The following is a 16606-nucleotide window of genomic DNA, read 5'->3' on the forward strand; positions in this document are numbered from 1 at the left end:
TGCATCCAGTTTTTGCCGTAACCCTCTCTACTTTTTTGCACATGCTATGTGGGTGAAATTATGATACCATGGCAACTTTGAACCTTTTCTGAGTTCATTGGAAATGCTTTTCAATTTTAGGGTCATTTAGCTGAAAAAAATCAGTAAATGCATGAAAGAATTTGCTTGCACATAAAATTTATTCTCGTTTCAAATGCCAAAACACATAACTAGCTACCCTAACTATTATAGAGATTCCCTCCTGGGTGTGAAACACAGAAGAAAGTGATGATAGTGAAGCCGATCACATCCCAGATCTTTGGGTGTGAAACTTTTTCTTCGCGTGTGTCCCTTTGCGCCGTAGCCATGGAAAATCTTCATCATTTAACTGGATGCTCGGGTCAATATTCACTGTGAATGGAGCAATTTCATCAAACTTTTCATAATCTCCTGACATGTCTGTCTTGTCATCCACTCCCATGATGTTTCTCTTCCTAGAAAGAACTATGTGCCGCTTTGGCTCATCGTACAATGCATTTGCTTCCTTATCTTTTCTTTTTCTCGGCTTGGTAGACATGTCCTTCACATAGAAAACCTGTGCCACATCATTGGCTAGGACGAATGGTTCGTCTGCATATGCAAGATTGTTGAGATCCACTGTTGTCATTCCGTACTGCGGGTCTTTCGTTACCCTGCCTCGTGTCATATTGACCCATTTGCACCGAAACAAAGGGACCTTCAAACCACGTCGATAGTCAAGTTCCCATATGTCCTGTATATAACCATAATATGTTTCCTTTCCCGTCTTGGTTTCTGCATCAAAGCGGACACCACTGTTTTGGTTGGTGCTCTTCTTATCTTGGGAGATCGTGTAAAATGTATTACCATTTATCTCGTACCCTTTGAAAGTCATTATATTCAAAGATGGTAACTGGGACAGCAAGTACAGGTCATCTTCAATAGAGGCGTCATGCATGGTACGTGTCTGCAACCAGCTGGCGAAACTCCTGGTTTGTTCACGTGTAATCCAGTCATCAGACTGCTCCGGGTGTTTGGAGCGTAGCAAATTCTTGTGTTCATCCATATACGGAGCCACCAAGGCGGAATTCTGTAGAACTGTGTAGTGTGCTTCAGTGAGAGAATGTCCGTCCATACATATTATTTGTTCCCCTCCTAGCGTGCCTTTTCCATCCAGTCTGCCCTTATGCCGCGATTCAGGAACACCAATCGGCTTAAGGTCAGGAATAAAGTCAATACAAAACTAAATGACCTCCTCATTTTCATGGCCCTTAGAGATGCTTCCTTCTGGCCTAGCACGGCTATGAACTTATTTCTTTAAGACTCCCATGAACCTCTCAAAGGGGAACATATTATGTAGAAATACAGGACCCAAAACGTTAATCTCTTCACATAGGTGAACTAGGACGTGCGTCATGATGTTGAAGAAGGATGGTGGGAACACCAACTCGAAACTGACAAGACACTACACCAAATCATTCTCTAACCTTGGTATGATTTCTGGATCGATTACCTTCTGAGAGATTGCATTGAGGAATGCACATAGCTTCACAATGGCTAATCGAACGTTTTCCGGTAGAAGCCCCCTCAATGCAACCGGAAGCAGTTGCGTCATAATCACATGGCAGTCATGAGACTTTAGGTTCTGGAACTTTTTCTCTGCCATGTTTATTATTCCCTTTATATTCGATGAGAAGCCATATGGTACCTTAATACTAAGCAAGCATTCAAAGAAGATTTCCTTCTCTTCTTTGGTAAGAGCGTAGCTTGCATGACCTTGATGTATGCCGTCTTATCCGTGCATACGTTGCTGGTCCTCCCGTGCCTCAGGTGTATCTTTTGTCTTCCCATACACGCCCAAGAAGCCAAGCAGGGTCACACAAAGATTCTTCGTCACGTGCATCACGTCGATTGTGGAGTGGACCTCTAGGTATTTCCAATAGGGCAGGTCCCAAAATATAGATTTCTTCTTCCACATGGGTGCGTGTCCGTCAGCGTCATTCGGAACAGGTTGTCCACCAGGACCCTTTCCAAAGACCACGTTCAAATCCTTGACCATATCATGTACATCAGCACCAGTACGGTGGCGAGGCTTCGTCCGGTGATCCGCCTCACCTTTGAAATTCTTGCCTTTCTTTCTTACGGGATGCCTGCTCGGAAGAAATCGACGATGTCCCAGGTACACATTCTTCTTACAATTAGCCAAATATATACTATCAGTATTGTCCAAACAGTGCGTGCATGCGTGGTATCCTTTGTTTGTCTGTCCTGAAAGGTTACTGGGAGCAGGCCAATCATTGATGGTCACGAACAGCAACGCCTTTAGGTCAAATTCTTCCACCATGTGCTCATCGCACGCACGTACACCTGTTCCATTCCACAGTTGTAAGAGTTCTTCCACTAATGGCCTTAGGTACACATCAATGTCGTTGCCGGGTTGCTTAGGGCCTTGGATGAGCACTGGCATCATAATGAACTTCCTCTTCATGCACAACCAAGGAGGAAGGTTATACAAACATAGAGTCACAGGCCAGGTGCTATGGTTGCTGCTCTGCTCCCCAAAAGGATTAATGCCATCTGCACTTAGACCAAACCATACGTTCCTTGCGTCATCTGCAAACTCCTTCCCGTACTTTCTTTCGATTTTTCTCCACTGCGACCCGTCAGCGGGTACTCTCAACTTTCCGTCTTTCTTACGGTCTTCTCTGTGCAGTCGCATCGCCTTGGCATGCTCTTTGTTTTGGAACAAACATTTCAACCGTGGTATTATAGGAGCATACCATATCACCTTGGCAGGAATCTTCTTCCTGGGGCGCTCGCCCTCGACATCACCAGGGTCATCGCGGCTGATCTTATAGAGCAATGCACCGCATACTGGGCAAGCGTTCAAATCCTCGTATTCACCGCGGTAGAGGATGCAATCATTAGGGCATGCATGTATCTTCTGCACCTCTAACCCTAGAGGGCAGACAGCCTTCTTTGCTTCGTACGTACTCTCGGGCAATTCGTTGTCCTTTGGAAGCATATTGTTTATAATTACCAGCAACTTTCCAAATCCCTTGTCAGATACACCATCCTCTGCCTTCCATTGTAGCAATTCCAGTGTGGTGCCCAGCTTTTTCTTGTCACCTACGCAATTCGGGTACAAATTTTTTTGTGATCCTCTAACATGCGCTGCAACTTCTTCTTCTCCAAATCACTTGCGCAGTTTCTCTTTTCATCGGCAATGGGCCGACCTAGATCATCAACGGGCTCATCCGATGCCTCTTCTTCAGCTTCTTCCCGCATTGCCAACTCAGCATCTTCCTGCATTACCGGCTCAGCTTCTTCCCTCATTGTTGTATCATCGTATTCAGGGAACCCATGGCCAGGATAGCTGTCGTCGTCCTCTTCTTCTTCATTGTCTTCCATCGTAACCCCTCTTTCTCCATGCTTGGTCCAAACATTATAGTGGGGCATGAAACCGGACTCAAACAGGTGGAAATGAATGGTTCTTGACGTAGAGTAATTGTGACCATTCTTACAGCCAGCACATGGACAAGGCATAAAACCATCTGCCCGCTTGTTTGCCTCAGCCGCAAGCAGAAAAGTACGCACGCCATTAATGAACTCGGGAGAGCATCGGTCATCGTACATCCATTGCCGGCTCATCTTCAATACACAGCACCGAAAACACCAAATTAATACAATACATAAAGTTCATACATAAAGATCATACAACACTTAAATGCAGCAAACAAATAACTCTCTAGCTAAAGAATTTAAATGCAACAACAAATGTGATCAAGATCGCAACTAAGGTAACAATTGATCCAACAGCATAATGATACCAAGCCTCACTATGAATGGCATATTTTCTAATCTTTCTAATCTTCAAGCGCATTTTCTCCGTCTTAATCTTGTGATCATCGACGACATCGGCAACATGCAAATCCAATTCCATCTTCTCCCCCTCAATTCTTTTCAATTTTTCCTTCAAATCCTCGTTTTCTCTTTCAAATAAATTTAACCTCTCGACAATAGGGTCGGTTGGAATTTCCGGTTCAACTACCTCCTACATACAAATATCTATGTCAACTTGATGGGCATAATTTGTCATAAACACGAAATGCAATGAATAGTTTTAAAAGAGAATATACCACATCTGAATCATAACCCGGACGAGGGCCGACGGGGACGGATATCAAAACCATGGCACTATGTATAACAAACACCGTATGGGTAAGATAATTATACGAGTAACTATATATCCAAATCACACAAACATCAATTTTTTATATAAAACTTCATGAACAAGAGGCTCACCACAAGGTGGTGCCGGCGACGGGATGTTGCGAGTGATCGACGGTGGTTACGATGGAGATTTAGAAGGTACTAAGTAAACCTCACCTACATATGCAAACTAAGTGTTATTTTTGACCTCAAATTGCATATAAATCAAATACTAGCACATATATATAATTCCTCCCAAATTACTGAACTCAAAAATCAATCACTATATAAAGCATTGCACGAGCTAATCTAGCAATGAGAGATGAAAGGACAAATTTGCTAACCTTTGTGATCATTTGAATGGATGGGGGCCTTCAAATCTTGACAAATTTTGGGCAAAATGTGTGATGAGCTTGAGAGGAAGAGGGAAAAGAACAGAGAGGAGAGGGGAAAGGGGAAAGGGGAAGAACAGAGCGAGCTCGAGTGGACGAAGGGTCTATGTAGGACGACCTTTAGTACCGGTTCATGATACGACCTGGTACTAAAGGTGCTGGAGGGGCCCCAGACTGACAACATGCTGCCACCACTCACTTTAGTACCGGTTCGTGGCACGAACCGGTGCTAAAGGTTCGCCACGAACCGGTACTAATGAGAGCGGCCGGCTAGCCGTTGGAACCGGCACTAATGCACACATTAGTGTCGGCTCAAATTCAAACCGACACTAATGTGCTTCACATTCGACCCTTTTTCTACTAGTGCCATCATATCAGGCATTATTTATCTCTCACGCGTGCATGCGCAACGATCGATGTACCTCTATGTATGTGTGTATATAGCAAGGTCTTTCATAGTTTTCCACACAAACTGATCAATCGATATATCCAGTGAGGTCAGACCCTCTTTCCCACGTCCACATCGATCAATCTATACCTCTCTATATAGGATTAACATATATAGCTAATACACCCACATTAATTATGTATCCAACGTCCCCCTCTCATCATCCATGCCTTCCGCTTGATCTCTCAGACGCGTGCACAATGGTGAAGACAAGGGGCAGTAAGGGCTTGCCCCCTCCCCCTAACATCACTATATATCAAGGCTAATATGAATGTGATCATTAGACAATTGCTGCTAAAAATGGTTTAAGTTCATGAATTGACCCTCCTCGTAAAGGATTAGCAATACTTGGCCCCCTAGCTCATTTATTTTTCATGGCTCCGCCACTGCGTGCATCAACGCACGTGTTCGCCCTCTCTCTCTAAATATCGATTTCGCACTTGTGCATTCCTTCATAGTCTCCCTCCACTCGGCCCCTCGCACCATCTTCTAGCCCCCCACCGGATTTTTCCACATGTACAATCTAGCAGACTCCATGGTTGAAGTTAAGCATAATGCACAAACCTCAAAACAACAGTGGTTCTCTTTTGTTCTAGAATCTTCCGTGTCATAACTGCCCAAACTTTTTTCTAGTTGAATTGCCATTATTTGTTTTTACTTTATGCTTTACAACGCACAATTCCATGAATCATAAAATAGATTAAGGACTTCTTTGATTCAAAGGATTCTCAAAGGAATTTTGGAGGATTCTAATCATTATGAATTTTTCCTATCTTGGTTGTTTGATTCGTAGGATTGTAAACCATAGGAATTTTTCCATATGATTCATTTGCACTAGATTTCATAGGAAACATCCCATCCACTCAAACCTCTTTGAAAGAATTCTGCGTTTTTTCTATGCACAATCAAACACTCGTACAATCCTGTAGGATTCAAGACGACATTCCACTATAATCCCATGTTTTCCTATTCCCGCGTTCTTAGCTTTTTTATAAAAACTAATTGATTTTGAATGATATGAACTATAAGAATTAAACGAAGGGCTACATCAGGCATATATGACTCAGAGCTTACATGCTATTGTGTGGTATTTATTCATAATTTGGTTGCAAAATCTGATGCGGGCAATGCACGTGTACCTTACTAGTACTTCGAGTATGTGCAAAACACGTAAATTAGAATACCAATGGCATGCTACACAGTGTCTCTCTTACAGTTCATGAAGCCACGTGGCACATGTGTAGGTGTTGTCGCGACCTCCTTGCGTGGATTGATCACAGTGACGTGCTGCTGGTTCCAGAAGAATGTACTCGTCCTCCCTGAGCCATACTAGCGGTACATGCACGAAGCGAAGATGTGCACACACGCCATGCACGCACTCATTCCTCGCACGCACACGCGGGTACACGGGCGGACGCAATTTTGCGCCAAGATCCACCCCATGTGATAATTTGACGCGTGTAAAGTCGTTCACTTCATTAATAGTCAATTAATATAGCGCATGCAAATTGAGTGGACGTGAGGGCAGAAGAAAGACATTATTACTCCACTACGCATGCGAGTAGTTAAATCATGGGTTGCTAGTAGTACTTCCATTGGTCTCCTTCGTATTTTGTGCCAATTTTTGACAGTAACATAATATTTATGCATTTGAGCACTATAGTAGTACTTTAAATTTATGTTCCGCTAAACTCATCGGGAGCCGTTTCAGGCCTCAAAACCAAAACCATCAATTAATATTTACCTTGTTCCCATCACATTTGAAAGCCTGCTCACACCTACAAGTAGTACATACCAAACCTGAACGTGTTCCCACTATGCAGGTATTAGTACTAGTGCTAGTACTTAGGTTATAAAAAGGGGAACTACCTAACTGAAAATCACTCTACCTTTCCTCCTCATAAGTGCTTCTTCTTCATCCGTCGTTGCCATGGCCGGTGAGCGGAGCTCTAGGTCGAGAACTACTCGTAACAAGGGAGCGGAAACCAAGGCTGCGGAAAAAAAGAGGGCTCGCCGCCACGCAGAGACCTCGAAAGATCTCTCACGGGCAGGCGATGGCTCCCGGGAGCGCCCTAGCCGCGGAGGCGGACATGCCAAGCTGGCGGAGCTGGAGTCGTTATCCCTCGACGGCATGCCCGATCAGCTTAATAAGCACAAGGAGTTCATCCAAGGCTTGATGGAGTTGCTGAAGGAGAGCCTCGATGACATGCCCGCTGAGTTCACTCAGCAGGGGGAGTTGACCGCCGGCTTGGTGATGCTGCTGAAGAAGAGCATTGCCTCGGAGAAGAAGGCGACCGGCGAAATCCTGCGACTTCGGGAGGACAATGCGAAGCTCTGCCATGAGATCGATCTGTTGAAGGAGAAGAACGCCGGCTGGAGGAAGCTGCATGAGAATAGTAGTTCCTCGATGAAGATGCTGCAAACCCTCGCCATGGAACAGAAGGAAGAGTTGGCGAAGCTCCACATCGAGCACCCGGCTGCCGTCAAGGTACGTAATATGGCTGTGGAACAGATGATGAAGGCTCGCGCCGAGAAATGCCGCATCATGGACACAATGATGAAGATGGCAGAGGAGACGCGCAAGGATATGGAGGTCGTGGAGGCGATCAAGAAGCAATTACGACTCCGCGGCGAATTAGATCATTTGGGGTGATAATCTTCCTTCTTGTTTTGCTCCTGTGTTTCATCTTTTGCTTCGGGTGTTTCACCGCACGTGTCACGTTCTCTGCGAGGCATGAATAGAACAATGTTTTTTTGAGAGAATGAATAGAACAATGCTAACAATGAGATGACTAGAAAATTATATCATTTTTATCGCCATATGGCACTGGACTGCCGTGTTTCGTGCTCCTCCGTCGCAGTACTACTCCAGTGGAAAACTTGAGTATACCGCATGGTTCTTTGCTCCTCCTCGATCAGGTCGTCGGCGCATTTATACGAGTAGTCAAATCACAAGGCCCCGCCTTCCAGCAGTAATGAGCTGTCAAATCACAAAGGCCCTCGCCTCTCGTGAAACCGACCAAGCTAGACTGCCCCGCCCTCTAGCCTTTTAAAAAATGTATACTTTTGTACAACAGTAGTATCGATGGATTGCGCCATGGAGCAAAACTTGAAATTAAAAAAAAAGATGGTACATATAGAGAGCGCTCGTCGCCAAATTATGCATATAGTACTATTAAAAAGGCTAGTCACAATAATGGTGTCCAGCACAACCCACCCCTCAAATAAAACTAAGAGGGTGCTTGGATACGTTTTAAACCCATGACTAAAAGTAGTGGGACTAAAACATGCTAGCCTCACCCATGCTTGGATCCAAATACTAAAAAGGCTAAAATCAAGTTAATGAGCATTTATTATCCTCCAAACCCTCCAATCCAGAACTCGCCTGTGTTAAAGGAGAGGAGTAAAATGAGTAGAGAGAGGACTAATCCACATTTTAGTAGGGGTACCCCTGACTAAAATTTTTTAGTCTCAAGGCTAGTTTTAGCCCTCTTTAGTCAGGGGTGCTTGGAACTTTAGCCTCTTAAAGAGACTATTTTTAGTCAGACTAAAATAAGTCCCTTGGATCCAAGCACCCTCTAAGCATCCTGGAATTCTTTGACAAAACTAAGCACCCTGAAATTCTTTGACAACTAAACTGCTGGCTATATGATGTTGGCCATATAGATTGTACGTATATAATGTGAAGAAACAAGTGGTAGTACTATACCAACTAAAAGATGAAATGTAAGAAATACTAGTATGTATGTACTGAAGAGTTAAAGTAACGAGAAGAAACATAACATAGTTCTGCTGGGGGCTCAACACAATAGACCCCTCAAATTAAATTTAGCACACCTGAAATTAAACTTTGCAACTATTCCGGTAGACACTGCATTAGAACCACCATGAGCAATGACACTGCCACCTTACTCGGAGTCCTCGTCCACGTCCTCGACTTCGTCCTTGTCCCTGTTCCTCATGGCCGATACTTCTTTGCTTGAACCGCACACTTGGCTGTTGCTCTTCATCCAACCCTTGTAGATATTGAAGCAAAGGTAGCCATACATTGTAGCGTAGTGTATGTGGTCTATATCTAGTACATTTCGCTGCCATGCATGACGATGAAACGTGTAATGAGGTTTCTCCAGTTTACCGTACGAAGGATGAATCATGGCTCCTACCAGGGTCAGCATTGAAGGCTGACGAGAGGACACCAGCCGATTCTTCTGGAGGTCAAAGGTGTTGCCTACAACGAGGCCTATCCGATGCAGGACTTCTTTGTCGTTACCAAAGTCTACAGTAACGAATTTGACTAGGTTGCTCTCGAGGAAGTCCTTAAAATCCTGGCACTCAACGTCGGCATGGCATATGTGGTAGACCAAGCATAAGTCATGCACGCAAACCTGGATCATGGCAGGCTTCTTCCTCTCTCCGTCCTTTAGATCCTTCTCTCGTCCCAGGACTGTGGTGTACTCAACATCTAGCCCAGCGACCCACTCATCATCTGAGTCCTCAAACATGCGACCGAAGCGAGAAAGGCATCCTTTCACCATCACGGAAGAATGGGTGTAGATGACGTCGAAATAATCGTCGGTGATGGTTCTAACCTTGTACTCACCGCCGATCGTGGAGATTTGGGACGCCATGGATTTGGGAGGAGGGTTAGGATTAGTGGAACTGTCGTAATGTGAATGGACGGGACAACTAGGAGCGAACCACCGTAGTATTGAACGACGTGCGGGGACGAGTAGGAGCGAACTGCCATCGTGCGAACGGCAGGGTAGTGGCTTTCCATTCTCCCATGATACGGGCTTCCGAGAGCCCTTGGATCTGAGATCGAACAGTTGCATGGCGTGATTCTAGACCTATGGGTGAATATCCTATCCTGGAGGGTTATTCTGCAAATTTTCAACAACTTACCATGCGACCGTTTGATCTCAGATCTAAGGGCTGCCAGCAGCCCGTATCATGGTCGCACCTACCACGACCGTCGCGTCGCTCGCGCGGTCGCGCCCTTGGAGATTTAACACGGTGCGTTAGGCTATCTGAAGTTGGCATGTCATACATAGTCATCACTTAGTCACTCATACTACAACAAGGTTGGCTATAAGTGTATTTTTTTACTCCTCTCTATCTCTTTCTTCGTACTCAAGGAAGAAACGGTGCTAAGCCTGTGTATTTATTGCATTTGCCAAGGAGTGACCTCTTCTAATGAAATGGTGTTGCTAAGTTTGCTTCATTTAATTGGCTATAGACTCAAAATTGTCTTTTCACCTAGGTACACGCGCTTAGCACTGTTTCTTCCTTGGGTCACCAAACTAGTCTCTCTCTTCTTGATTAACTTGCCACATCAGACTTTATGCTTATGTGGCAAGCTTAAGCACTTATAGGAGCAAGTAAAAGTAAGTACAATAGTGCGCTTTACATGGCATTTTTGCATATGTGGAGGAAAGAGAGGCAAGGAAAAAGTGGAGAAGTGGGCTCTCATTCAAGAGCCAGCCTCTACTACATGGTGGAGCATTGGGAGAGGCACCTGTATGGAGGTGGTCAGGAATCTGGGAGAATCACGCCGGTCGTAGCGCCGCAGTTATAATGATAATGGCAAGTCAAATCACGGGGCCCCACCTGTCCAGCAGTAACTCGCTGTCAAATCACACAGCCCTACGTCTGCAGCAGCCTACTCCCTCGTCTTCTCGTGTCTCTATCGAACCGACTAGGCGGAACTGCCCCGCCGCCTACCACGCAGGAAAAGCCTCGCCCTCGACTTTTAAATAGTATACATTATACTAATTTTGTATCCATGGATTGCGCCCGCGCCATGGAGCAAAGCGTCTAGAAAACAGAGGAGAGACGGTGGTCTTGCAATAGAGAAGAGGGAGAGGCGAGACAGTGGTTTTGGAATGGAGATGATGGAGAGGAGAGGAGGTGGTTTTGCAATGGAGAAGAGGGAGAGGAGCGTGCGGCAGCGATTTAGGATTGACCGAGAGGGTCGGCGCGCTCTGACTGGATTAAAATCAAAATCAATTTGGTGACATGCATTCACATTTTGCTTGTCAAATACAGTACGTGGTCAAACTTTGACCCAAAATACGCGAAACAACAAAAAAATACTTCCAAGACCAGCGCCGCTCTTCCGCTCTTCTCCTCTTAAACCACTGCCGCTCCTCTCCTGTTCCAATCTAAATGCAGCGCCGCTCTACTCCTCTTCCATTTCAAAACCACCGCCCCTCCTCTCCTGTTCCAGTCCAAAACCAGCGTCGCTCCTCTCCCATTCTAATCCAAAACCAGCGCTGCTCCTCTCCTCTTCCATTCAAAAACCACCGCTGGTGAGTGAAGGTGTTGTGGAGAAGTAGATCGATGGAGGAGTACAACCGATATGTGAGGATCGTAGATGGCGACCCTGTGAAGCTAGCTAGGATGTTGGAGATACATTCTTGGTTTGACAACAAGGACCAACTAGCAGCGACGGCGACATCCATGGCCAAATATCTGCAACAGAGCGAAAAGGCAGCGATACTCGTGAAGGGAGTCACGCCGGAGTACATAGAGCTGCTCCTCTGGGCCATTGAGTAAACAGATTCACCAAATCCGATCGTGAGGGAGCGGTGGTGGGAGTATTGATCCCAGATGGACCATCCACCAGAGATTGAAGGATCGAGCATCTACAGGGTGCCGTTTGTGAGGGTGTCCTGCCAGAGCGAGCCGGTGGAGTCTTCGTCAATCGAACCCAACTGCAAGAGGAGAAAAGTAGTTGGCCCGACGACGCTTCCCCGCCATCGTCTCCCTCGCCGTTCACATCGTCTCACGGGGCGGTTGTCTGCCGCCGAGGAATAGGAGGGGGCTGCCCCCCCAGCCCAATAGTCGGGCAGGTTGTGAATTGTTAGGAGGAGCTTAGGGTTGTCAGTATTTGCAGGTTGTGAATTGTGTTTTGTGTTGTGTATTTTGGGAGTACTTTCAGATATGAATGTCTTTTGAATATCAGATTTGCAGTATTGAGCATATGAAGTATTTTATGAATTCTAGATATCTATTTTTAGCACTTAAAAAATGTAGTTTCATAGAAGTATAAAAGTGCAGACAATGTGATTCTCAGAGAAGAAACTGCAAGTTTCAGTTTCAGATAAGAAACTGCAACTTTCAGAGGCAGAGCATTTATATTCACACGGCCTTTTCAAACAGGGTTAACATCATGTTGGAAGTTTTATTCATGGTCGAAAATGGAACTACCAGGCAGTTAACATCATGCTTATCAACATTCATGCATAGCACATCTTCATATGATGCACAGTCAAAATGCCCACACAATGTCGAGTGTGCGAAACACAGAGAAAACGAGGGACAAAGTTTTGGCAAGTGTTGGACGTGGTTTTGGGCTGCCCCGTCTAGTCTTTCATTTTTAACATGCGCAGCCCACGTCCTCGGATGGGAGGTCCATAGGCCTGTTTGTATTTTCTTAGGGCTGTCATGTATCGACCGGCCTATGGACCTCCCATCCGAGGTTTTATTTTCGGCAGCCCAATTTATGTATTTTTTTGAAGAAAACACAGAGGTATGTTCTATTTTTATATAAGAATAGGAACGCCAGGTCCAACTTATGTTTCCCTTCTAACTATATTGTATATATTTAAATTATTTTATATGTTGACTGTTTAGTTCACATAATTGGCAAATAGATGACCGCTCTCGCAATCCCCTTCGCCCCGCCACCACCTCCACCCTCGCCGCCGCCCCCGCCACTACCTCCACCCTCGCCGCCGCCATAGATCTCACCGCCACCCCCGCCTCCTGACTCCGGGCGCGCCTGCCCCCCTGAGCAAGTCCGCTCGCGCGCCCCATGGAGTCGTCGGCCATATCCACGGGAGAATGGCTGGAAGACAAGAAGATGTACAAGATGCATCTCCCACATGTCTACAAAGCCTTCCCACGGATGCTCCAGCCGCTCGACTCCATCGCGCCAGCGGTGCTGCAGGAGACTCGAGGGAGGAGATGGAGGGAGCAGGCGAGCGGATCCGCGATGACGCTCTCTCCTGGACCCAGTGCACGCGCGAATGGGGGGAAGCAGAGGAGGAAGCTATGAGGGAGGAAGCCAAGGAGGGACCGAATCCGTTCTCTCACTCGCGCAGGTATGCTCGGATGTGCAAGGATCATGTGGTTTGGAACTGCTGAATGTAGCCCCGCGGATCTACTTCGAAGGAGATTTATCGGAGAAGCACAGGATGCCCCACCCCAGTGAGCCGTCGATTGTGTTCGTTCGATGGGCAAAAGGAGAAGTGAATTCAGGAGATCCACGTCGTGCTGCAAGATGGGAATGCTTGACTGGACTCCTGCCCACCAGCACGCCACCGGAGCCGGAGCAGGTGGATCCCCAACCTTACCTCTCCCCCAAACCTGCAGAAGATTGAAATTAGGCTTGCAATCTGCTTCAATTGAGCTATCTGGTGGTTATTTCTGCTTCCTGAGAGACAACATCTGGCTGGAGGATGAGAAGGAACCAGGAACTCCGATGAATTTCCCCTATCACAATGGGGGGAGCGCCGGTTGGGCAGTGGAACGGCCCACCTCCACCCCAAATGGGGGCACAATCTGGGCAGGCTCTTGTAATTGCCCAAGATCAATCTGCTGGTGGTTCTGACTCTCAGATCAGTGGGAAATCTGAAGGCAAGAATCAGCAAAAGAAGAGATAGGACATCCAGAAAACTGCTCCTGCCCCTGCTTCGGGCCTTATGGCATACTCTAAGGTGATCTACTACAACTGTGGGGAACCAGGGCATCATTTGGATAAATGTGTCAAGCCCAAGAGTTGTTTTATCTGCAAAATGGTTACCCATAAAGTTGAGAATTGCCCTATCAGAAGGAAAACCCACAGTTCTGCTAGATATGTTGGAAGTGCTGCTCCAGGATTATGTCCACCATTGACAGAATTTTCTATGACACAGAATTAGATAGTTTTTTCCCCTTCCTAGTTGTAGAGCTCTGCCCAGATGTGGTAGTGACCACACTCCTTTGCTCTGGGACTCTGGTCTTAACCAAACTCCAAAGAACAATAGTTTTAAATTTGAAAAGTGGTGGTTGCTTAGAGAAGATTTTACTGAGCTAGTCAGGAAAATCTGGAATGAGCCTACTGGGAGCAGCTGTCCCCTAGAAAATTGGCAGATCAAAATCAGGAGATTTAGAAGAACTACCAAGGGTGGAACTCCAATGAGGAAGCTAATCTTAGAAGATACAAAAGGTTTCTCCTCCTTGAGTTTGATTCTCTAGATATTAAGGCAGAAACCACTGACTTCTCTGAGGCTGAGACTAATAGATTAAACTTTGTCCATGGAGAGCTCAAGAAAATTTGGCTTCAATAAGAAATCAAAGCCAAACAAAGGTCTAGAGATAGGAACATTAAGGAGGGTGATAGAAATACTGCTTACTTCCATGCAGTAGCTAACCAGAGGAGGAGGAAAACCCTCATTCACTCCCTTGATGGCCCTAATGGCCCTGCTACTGAGGTAGATGAGATGCTGAAAGTGGCTAGTGACTTCTACAAAGACCTGTTTAAGAAATAATACCCTTCTAGGTTCTCTCTACAAAACAATTTTTTCTCTGCTTCTGAAAAAGTCTCTCCTGCTGAAAATGAGCTGCTAGAAGCCCCGTTTTCAGAGACAGAGGTGAAGGAAGCCATTTTTAGCTCTTATCTTGATGGGGCTCCTGGTCCTGACGGGATTCCCTTTTTGTTTTACCAGCATTTTTGGTACTTGGTGAAAAATGATCTCTTATATCTTTTCCAAGCCTTTCACAGAGGAGAGTTGGATCCAGCAACTTACTCATGGGGGGTCTGTTGGGGTCAAGTTAAATAACTATGAAAGTGATTTTTTCCTTGCTGGTAAAGGCCTTAGGCAAGGTGACCCCATCTCCCCGCTTTTGTTTAATTTAGTAGTGGACGTTCTTAGTAAAATGCTGAGCAAAGCTGCTGATCACAGTCTGATTGCAGGGCTCTGTCCTAAGGTCTGCCCTGGTGGCATCATCTGCCTTCAATATGTAGATGATACCATCCTTTTCTTAGACAATGACTCCACACATGCTAGCAATCTGAAAACTGTTCTAACCTGATTTGAACAAGTCTCAGGCATGAGAATCAACTACTCTAAAAGTGAACTCATCCCTATCAACATGGATGAACATGAGTTAGCTGACTTCCTCTCTATTCTAGTCCGTAATAAAGGTAACTTCCCCATTAAGTACCTAGGTATCCCTCTCCACTATGATAAACTGAGGAGAGGGGATATCCAACCCCTTCTGGATAAAATCATTAAAAGGATTGCTGGGTGGAGGGGAAAACTTCTCTCTTACAGAGGTAGATTGATCCTCATACAAGCTTGTTTGGCTAGCATAGAGAGGAAGTCAGCTAACTCTTGATCCTCTTACAGAGGTAGATTGTTCCTCATACAAGCTTGTCTGGAAATTGAGAGTTCCCACTAAAATTCATGTATTTCTCTGGCTTCTCTCCAAAAACAAATTGATGACTAGGGATAACCTTAGGAAGAGACACATCATCAAACCCCTTGATTGTGTTTACTGCTTGGAACAAGAGTCTGGTTCTCACCTATTTTTTGAATGTATAGTTGCTAAACATCTCTAGGCCCACATTGAGGAATATTTCTCTAGTTAGATTGGCTAATCCTTCGAATTTGTCGCCAGATTCTGGATTGCTACCAAAAAGTGCTCAGTTTTAAACACTGTTAGCTCAGCTGTCCTTTGGTGTCTCTGGAAATATAGAAATGGTATGATTTTCAGTAACACCTCCTAGATTTCCATTCCGCAGGTCTTGAGGTTGATCAAGAACATGGTGAGGAACTGGGCGATTCTCTCCTCCGGATCGGACAAGGACAAGTTGATGAGCTTCGTGGAAACCCTAACAAGATCCCTCCAGAAACCGTTGGCGATCACTTGTGGCTGAACAAGGCTCGACCTGCTCTAGGGCTGGACCCGTGGGCTCGTCTCAAGATCTCTGATGAAGATGATGGGCACTTGGCGCCGAAAAAGAGGGACATCCACCATGCTATGCCTTCCAGCCCGGTGTCTCTGCTTGCTTACTGGTCGCCGCAGGCTGACACGGCCCCTCGGGTGAAGACCATGAAGGCTTCGCTGGACCCTCCTTGTGTCATTTGAGTGCCCTATCCACTCCGCCTTTGGCACCGCTCGGGTGATTTGTGTTATTCAGAGAACTTGTTCATCCACACCCCTAGTTTGTAGCTTTTCTACCTTTGCTTTCGAACTGCTCTTTGAGCTGCTGTATCAGAATATGTTGTGGTTTCGTTCTTAGCAATGGAACCGGGGAGATGCTCCCTGTTTTTCTAAAAATATATATTTTATATGTTATTATATAAAGCTTGGTAAGACTGTAAATTTAAGGACGAATGTAATAATATCACTTATTATTTAAATATATTTATAACAAAATGCTCAGCCCCTTTTTATTTTTTGATAACATTGCTGGCCCAACCCAACATTATAATTAGAATCAGCCAGCAAAATCGTGTATTTTGAGAAAGTGCAAATGGGCTGTAATTTTTTAGGAAATAAAATAAAC

The sequence above is a fragment of the Triticum urartu genome, chromosome 7 (assembly GCF_003073215.2).
Source record: "Triticum urartu cultivar G1812 chromosome 7, Tu2.1, whole genome shotgun sequence".
Taxonomy (NCBI): domain Eukaryota; kingdom Viridiplantae; phylum Streptophyta; class Magnoliopsida; order Poales; family Poaceae; genus Triticum; species Triticum urartu.